Here is an 8,599-nt window from a genome sequence, read left to right on the forward strand (position 1 = left end):
CAGAAAACAGCTTTCAAAATCTATGAATATTATTGTATTTTTCTATTTACATATATTGTCTATAAAATTATTATTCTACATATTAAAGTTTATTTTAACAGGATTGCCTTATAGTTACTATTTGTGAAATATTGTTCAATGAATTTTTTTACCTTTTACTTTCCACATGTTTGCATGTGTTCATATACATCTGTGAGCACCTGATGTTGAGGATCAATATAAATTAGACAGTTAAGTATATCAAAACCACATATCTTGATATGTATTCTAGAATCCATCAGAAGTAGGTTCTAATTCATTAAAAGAATGGACTTGTTAGTGGGATGATAGCAAGCAGACAAAGAGCAAAAGCTTCCTTCTCCCATTTCCTTGTACAGGTGTCCATCAGAATTAGATCTGCATTAAAAGTATGTCTCCCTGCCTCAAGGTCTTGACTAAGGAAATGTCTACAATACCTGGATTAAAAGGGTGCTTTCTGACCTCTAAGACTGAGATTATATTTAGTCAAGTTGGTAAACAAGAAAAGCCATCACAACTCTACCACTTTGCCAAATTGACATACAATCATATTAAATACATGATAAGAAACAAATGATAATTCCATATGAGTAATCTCTACATACACAACACAAAAGACAAATTCTAATAAACTAAGATTTTCTGATTAAAGCATGTTGAGTTTAAATTTGTATTCCTTCCATTGTAAAAGGAAAACTTAACATTGCAATCTTTCATAAACATGTTGTTAGTCTGGGCAGAAACAGAAGCAGACAACAAAGAGCAAAGCAGCATGAAAGGCAAAAGACATTTTATCTTACTTAGAAAAAAACTGGCTTGGACTTACCAGTCAGAATTAGCAGTGAGACGCTGTTGAGCCTAACAGCCTAACATAGTAGCACTTTTCTGGCTGATACTTGTCTCTCATTGGTAATACCAATCTTTTGAGTGTCTGTGGGTATCTGTAAATTTCAATTATGTCTCTTTAGAAGCCAGTAAGTATATCAGGTAAAACCTATTAATGTTAAAGCAAAACAAAATATTAAGAATTATAAAATAAGCACTTTAGAGGTGTTTTCTGAATGTCCAAAATCTGCCAGCAGGGTATTCAAGGTTCTAGGGTAATCCACTTTTCTTGGGAGTTAAGAACATTGTGAAGGGATAGAAAAAGAGGCTGGCAGACGAGGGAAAATACAAAATTCTGAGAAAAAAGGGGTCTGATTCATGCCTGTAGGCTATTAAACCATAAGAAATTCACTCAGTCATTCTGCTCTTCATTGTATGGTTCTAAGAAAGGAAAAGGAGATGAGAATTTACCAGTTTTCTTTGGCCTTCAGATTCACCATAGAGGAGATCAACAGAAACACTCACATTTTACCCAACACGTCTCTAGGATTTCATCTCCATAATGTCCATAACAATCAAAGGACTATTCTTGGGGGAGCTTTTGCTTGCCTCACAGGATTTGAAATTGTGCATCTTAATTATGAGTGTAGAAGTAAGAAGAAGACTGCTGATTTATTTACAGGAGCATCATGGGCAACATCTGCACTTATTGGGAGACTGCTGAATCTCTACAAGTATCTACAGGTGAGGAACATGGCTGTGAGGGAACAAGAAACTTGCATTAAACTGTAGATATTTCAGATGTTTTCCAATGTAAGGAAGTGATGCTGTGTCATCCATCTATCAAAGAAAATAAATCAGGCATTTGGTAATGTAGCCCCATATACTTTGCTTGAGACAGAGAAGAGGAATAGGTTGGAGCCTGTAGTGGGTGTTTAGAAAATTTTGTGACTTGTGAGGAATTCTCTATAATTGCCTTAGGAAAAATGATCAGATTTTATCACACCATGCGCATAAATTAGATTATACCAATCCAAAGTGCCACCTTCGTTTTAAGATTGTGTTCTATGTCAATGTCTTCACTCATGTTTCCTTCCTGAAATTTCCTTCAGCTTACTTTTGGGCCATTTGACACTATCCTGAATGACAGAAGCCAGTTCTCTTCTCTCTATCAGACAGCACCCAAGGACATATCTCTTTCACATGGCATTGTCATTTTGATGGTTCATTTCAGCTGGACCTGGGTGGGACTGGTTCTCATGGATGACCACAAAGGGGCTGAGAGTCTATCAGACTTGAAAAGAGAGATTGACAGGTACAGAGTGTGTTTATCTTTTGTAGAAATGATTCTAGACATCCCGATTATCTCCTACTATGAACCTTCCCTAAAAACTCACATGCAGATACTGAAATCATCTGCAAATGTGGTTATCATTTATGGTGACCATGAATCATTACATGGTACAGTTATAATTATAGCAGCACATGTATTGAACAGGAAAGTCTGGGTCTTGAAGTCACAATGGGATGAAACTTCTCTTACTAAATCTTTGCTATTTGATACATTCCATGGGAGTCTCATTTTTGCACACCACCACACTGAGGTTTCTGATTTAGGAAGTTTATTCAGACATACAATCCTTCCAAATACCCAGAGGACTATTTTCTTGCTAAGTTCTGGAACACATACTTCAACTGCTCTTTTTCTGGACCTGATTGTAAACTCTTGGGTAACTGTCTACCCAATGCTTCTTTGGATATGTTGCCTAAAAATGTTTGGGAAATGGATATGACTGAAGAGAGTTACAATGTATATAATTCTGTGTATGCTGTGGCTCACAGTCTCCATGAGATGACACTCAAACAAGTACAAATTCAGCCCCATGGAAATGGGGAGGTATATACCTTCCCTTGGGAGGTAATTTCTCTTCCGGTATATTTTATCAAAAGCACTGTGACATTGGGAATCCATCTCCCCCAAGATCCAGCTATACCACTCTTGGGCATATACCCAAGGAATGCTCAACCACACCACAAGAGCACTTGTTCAGCTATGTTCATATCAGCGTTGTTTGTAATAGCCAGAACATGGAAACAACCTAGATGCCCTTCAACTGAAGAATGGATAAACAAAATGTGGTACATATACACAATGGAATACTACTCAGCAGAGAAAAACAATGACATCATGAGGTTTGCAGACAAATGGATGGATCTAGAAAAAATCATCCTGAGTGAGGTATCCCAGACTCAGAAAGACAAACATGGTATGTACTCACTCATAGGAGGATACTAGATGTGGAACAAGGATGACTGGACTGCTACTCACATCACCAGGCAGGCTACCTGGAAACCAGGACCCCAAGAAAGACACAGGGATCGCTCAATGACAGAGAAATGGAATGAGATCTACATGAACAGCCTGGACATGAGTGGGGGTAGTGAAGGGCGAGGGTCGAGGGAAAGAGAGCTTGGGTGAGTGGGAGATCCCAGCTGGATCAACAACAGAGAGGGAGAACAAGGAATAGGAGACCATGGTAAATGAAGACCACATGAGAATAGGAAGAAACAAAGTGCTAGAGAGGCCCACAGAAATCCACAAAGATACCCCCACAACAGACTGCTGGCAATGGTCGAGAGACAGTCCGAACTGACCTAATCTGGTGATGGGATGGCCAAACACCCTAATTGTCGTGCTAGAAACCTCATCCAACTACTGAGGGATCTGGATGCAGAGATCCATGACTAGGCCCCAGGTGGATCTCTGGGAGTCCAATCAGCGAGAATGAGGAGGGTTTATATGAGCGAGAATTGTTGAGACCAAGGTCGGATAAAGCACAGAGACAAATAGCCAAACAAACGGAAACACATGAAATATGAACCAATGGCTGAGGGGTCACCAACTGGATCAGGCCCTCTGAGTGGGTGAGACAGTTGATTGGCCTGATCTGTTTGGGAGGCATCCAGGCAGTGGGACCGGGTCCTGTGCTCATTGCATGAGTTGGCTGTTTGAAACCTGGGGCCTATGCAGGGTCCCTTGTCTCGGCCTGGGAGGAGGGGACTGGACCTACCTGGACTGAGTCCACCAGGTTGATCTCAGTCTGTGGGGAAGGCTTTGCCCTGGAGGAGATTGGAATGGGGGGCGGGCTGGGGGGAAGGTGAGGGGGGTGGGAGGGGGCAGAACAAGGGAATCTGTGGCTGATATGTAGAACTGAATTGTATTGCAAAATAAAAATTAAAAAAAAAAGAAAGAAAAAAAAAGCACTGTGACATATTGAGGTTTAATAAAAGCACTAAGAACGTGATTGTACACTGCGGCAGATTTTGCCTGAGAAACTGTTTGTAATTTATTATCTAGACGTCATTGAAAAAGTATGTGTCATGGTTCAAGCTGACTGGGTGGCAATAACAAGGTTAAAATGTGTGTATGTCCTATCTCCTTTGTGTTACAATTAAACACAGAATCTTCTCATAATAATATACTCAATTGAAACCCAAATATCTCTAAGTATATTTCATAGTAGAAATAGAAGAACTAAATTCTAAATTTTCAAATGCTATTAAATCTTCATACTTCACAGTATGAAGCAAAGGTTATGTTACCTTACTGATCATTTTAAAATTTGGAAATAAAATCTCCATTTACAAACTGAAAATTTAAGTACCTCACTTAAATATTTGAATGTGACTAGCACTTAAAACTATGGACATTTTCTTGAATCAATATTCATTAATTAAATCTTTCTGTTTGTTTGCTTGTTTGTTATTCTCTCTCTTTCTCTCTCTCTCTTTCTCTCTCTCTTTCTGTCTGTGTGTGTGTGTGTGTGTGTGTGTGTGTGTTTGTGTGTGAAATCTTTCTTTTGAAACTAGCTGGCAGTTTAGAAACATGATGTGTGTGTGTGTGTGTGTGTGTGTGTGTGTGTGTGTGTGTGAAATCTTTCTTTTGAAACTAGCTGGCAGTTTAGAAACATGATGTGTGTGTGTGTGTATGTGTGTGTGTGTGTGTGAAATCTTTCTTTTGAAACTAGATGGCAGTTTAGAAACATGATATATTCATTTCTTGTCTTCATCCATTATAATGTTTATAGCTTATTATACCTTGCCATTTATGCTAGAGATTTTGGACAATGAGACCCATTGCTTCATCAAGTTCCATTGAAATTTTCTGGGAATTACTTAATCATCAGATTATGCATCTCTTTTAGCTTCACCCTTTTCTCAAGAATATCCATTTCAAAACTGGTGCTGGAAACATTGTGGTTTTGGATTCACAAAGGAAATTAGATTCAGAATATGATATTATCAACATCTGGAATTTTCCAGAGAGCCTCAGAAAAAAGATGAAAGTTGGAACATTTTCTCCAAAAGCTCCAGAAGGGCAGCAACTGTTTTTGTCTGACCATATGATACAATGGCCTATAGTATTTACAGAGGTGGGCTGGATCTTTTGCATTGCTTTGGTCTCTATGTCAATAAACATTTGTTTGTGGATGTAATGATTGTCATTTCCTTACTCAGTGCCCATCTTAATGTACAAAAATAATGTCATATGAGGAAGATTCTGTTGCCTTATTCTGAGGAATGGAATGGATTATTTTTCCATACTTTATTCTATGGTCACTTATTTGCAGTTATAAATATAGTGTCTATTTATTAAGATTTAATCCCTGTACTGAAACCAACTGACAAAAACAATAATTAAGATGCCAGATTAGGAACTATCAGTGCATGGTTATTTTGATTTCAGGCACCTGGCAATATACAGTAGCATGGAGGGCACATATGCATTGGTGAATTACTTGTCTTGCTGCTGAAAAGGAAGCAATTTGTCTATGCATCACAACATACCTTAAGAACATAGATTTTACTTGTGTCACATTTGGGGTGAGCACTTGATAATAATTCAGGCAATAATGTTGGCAAAAGCCTGAGAATGTGATTCACGTTGTATCTTCAGTCATGTAGTAGAGGTGAACACTGCTCTTCATCTCATTTTTGTTTTTCTTTCAGTCCTTACCAACAGCCAATGAAATGTTGCTACATAATTATAGAATATAACTTCCCACTTCTAGTGCCGTAACAAGATCGTCTTGCACACAAAGTCACAAAGATTAGTTAATATGATAATTCTGAATCCTGTCAAGTTGACAAATATAAATTAAGCAACACCATTGGGAAACAAAGATGCTCACTCCAACTGTGAGGAAGTACAGAATAAGATCAGTATAATATTACAGTTGCCCACTATGATATGTACTCAGTAAACTAACCTCTTATTTTTACTACCATTTATATTTCCACAATCCTTCAGATTTCTGTTGTCTTTGGATCATTGTTGAAATAAATTGAACTTCATAGGGTATACTACATTGAAATGATAAGCAACACAACAAAAACCTGCAACCTGCAAATAACAAATATGAAAATTTCTATCTTATTGTTCAATATGGAAAAACAACAGTTTTATTCTTTTACAACAGTACACTCCTGAATATTTTCTCTTCTATATTTACTTCCTAGCTTCCTCACTCTGTGTGCAGTGAGAGCTGTGTTCCAGGATTCAGAAAATCTCCCAGGAGGGCAAGACTGTCTGCTGCTATGGTTGCACTCCTTGTCCAAATAATGAGATTTCTAATGAGACAAGTAAGTGTCAGACTCACTGGGGACTTTCTCACCTCTAAACATTCTTCTGCAAAGTCTAAGAAGATTGAAAAGTTCTGTGAATGAACATTTGAGATAAGTCCCTTTCTTCTTTCAGTTAGAATAAAAATATTTTGGTTCATTTTATCCTCATTTTAATTGATGCTCAGGCCATGAAAACTCATACTTGATGTATGTTATCGTTCCTCTACAGCCGTTGTTGCTTTCAGAGAATAACTTTACCTATCACAGAGTAGTCTGCTTTATTTCACCATGTCATTTAGCAGGCGCAAGCACACACACACACACACACACACACACACACACACACACACATGAACACAAACACATGCATGTATGTGTATGCACACACACACACACATACAGGCATGCACTCATGTTAAATAGATCTTTTCTCTCCAGAAGTGATTAAACAGTTTCACACAGGAAGTTCTTTCAGGTTTCAAGAATCTAATAATTCTCCTTCCACAAGCACTGTCAGAGAATGAACACACTGGAATATTCAATAAACACATGGGAAAATTGCTAAATTTGAGTCTGATGGCTGAGAACAACATTGCAAGAAAGAAATTTCAGTGATCCTATGATCAAGTTAGGTTTATGAATTTAATTCAATAACATGTCTATATGAATAAATAAAAATGCATTTTATCACTTAATTGAAATATATTTAAGTATAACAATATAAAAGATAGACTTGTTCACTTTATGTGCAACAAAGAAGATAGGCAGTATCAACCTGGAATGACGGATTAGAGAGCATTGGGGAATTTTCACTATAGAGGACTGATTTACTTGAGTCTTGAACAAGACAGGAAGTGTGAGCAAATGCAATACAAATGGTGTTGGTAAGTCACTTGAGATAAAAGGCGAACCTGAACAGAGAATCACAATAACTTTAATTCCTGAATAGATGTGGATCATTGTGTGAGGTGTCCAGAAAGTCATTATGCAAACACAAAGAAGATCCACTGGCTCCAGAAAGCAATGACCTTTCTGTCCTATGAAGACCCTTTGGGGAAGGCACTCACCTGCTTGTCCCTGGGCTTCTTTGCATTAACCACTGGTGTTTTGGGGGTCTTTGTGAAGTATTATCACACTCCCATTGTCAAGGCCAACAATCAGGCTCTCACTTATATCCTGCTCATCACTCTGACCTTTTGTTTTCTCTGTCCATTGCTATTCATTGGCCATCCCAACTTAACCACCTGTATCCTGCAGCAGAGCACTTTTGCTGTCCTGTTCACTGTGGCTCTCTCCACAGTCTTGGCCAAAACTATTACTGTGGTTCTGGCTTTCAAGATCACAGTACCAGGTAGACTAATAAGGTGGATATTGATATCAAGGGCTCCTAACCTCATCATTCCCATCTGCACCCTCATCCAGCTTGTGCTCTGTGGAGTTTGGCTGAGCACCTCTCCTCCTTTTATTGACTCAGATGCTTACTCTGAACATGGACACATAATTATTATATGCAACAAGGGCTCCACTGTTGCCTTCCATTCTGTCCTGGCTTACCTCTGCTCCATGGCACTTGGGAGCTACACTTTGGCTTACCTGTCCAGGAACCTGCCTGACACATTCAATGAAGCCAAGTTCATCACTTTCAGCATGTTGGTGTTCTTCAGTGTGTGGGTCACCTTCCTCCCTGTCTACCACAGCACCCTGTCTACCACAGCCACCATGAGTTTCCATGGTGGCCGTGGAAGTCTTTTCCATCTTAGCTTCCAGTGCAGGCCTCCTAGGTTGTATCTTTCTCTCCAAGTGCTATATTATTTTGTTCAGACCACAGAGGAATGTGCTTTATTGTGTCAGAAAACAAAGCACCTTAAGAGGAAACGTGAAACTTACAACTTAGTTTATGATTTCTTAATTACACAGAAGACTTCAAGCCTGTTTAGCACAAACCTAATTTTCAGAGATCATATAGCAATTAAGATTTTGTATAAAATGATTTCATTTATTGATGAAATCCATCTTTAGTCTCTCATCTTCTAGTATTTTCTACATATTTCTCTAAATTAAAAAGTTTATTTCTATAAAAATTCATTGTCTCTCTCAAATAATATTAAAGAATAGATTAATGGGACATGAA

The 8,599-nt window shown here is 38.2% G+C and overlaps 1 pseudogene; it reads left to right on the forward strand.

Annotated features, from left to right (window-relative positions):
• Positions 1-1,302: 1,302 nt before the first annotated feature.
• Positions 1,303-8,362, forward strand: LOC131900861 (vomeronasal type-2 receptor 116-like; annotated as a pseudogene).
• Positions 8,363-8,599: the final 237 nt, after the last annotated feature.

This window comes from Peromyscus eremicus, unplaced genomic scaffold (genome assembly GCF_949786415.1).
Source record: "Peromyscus eremicus unplaced genomic scaffold, PerEre_H2_v1 PerEre#2#chr23_unloc_1, whole genome shotgun sequence".
In the NCBI taxonomy this organism is placed as follows: Eukaryota; Metazoa; Chordata; class Mammalia; order Rodentia; family Cricetidae; genus Peromyscus; species Peromyscus eremicus.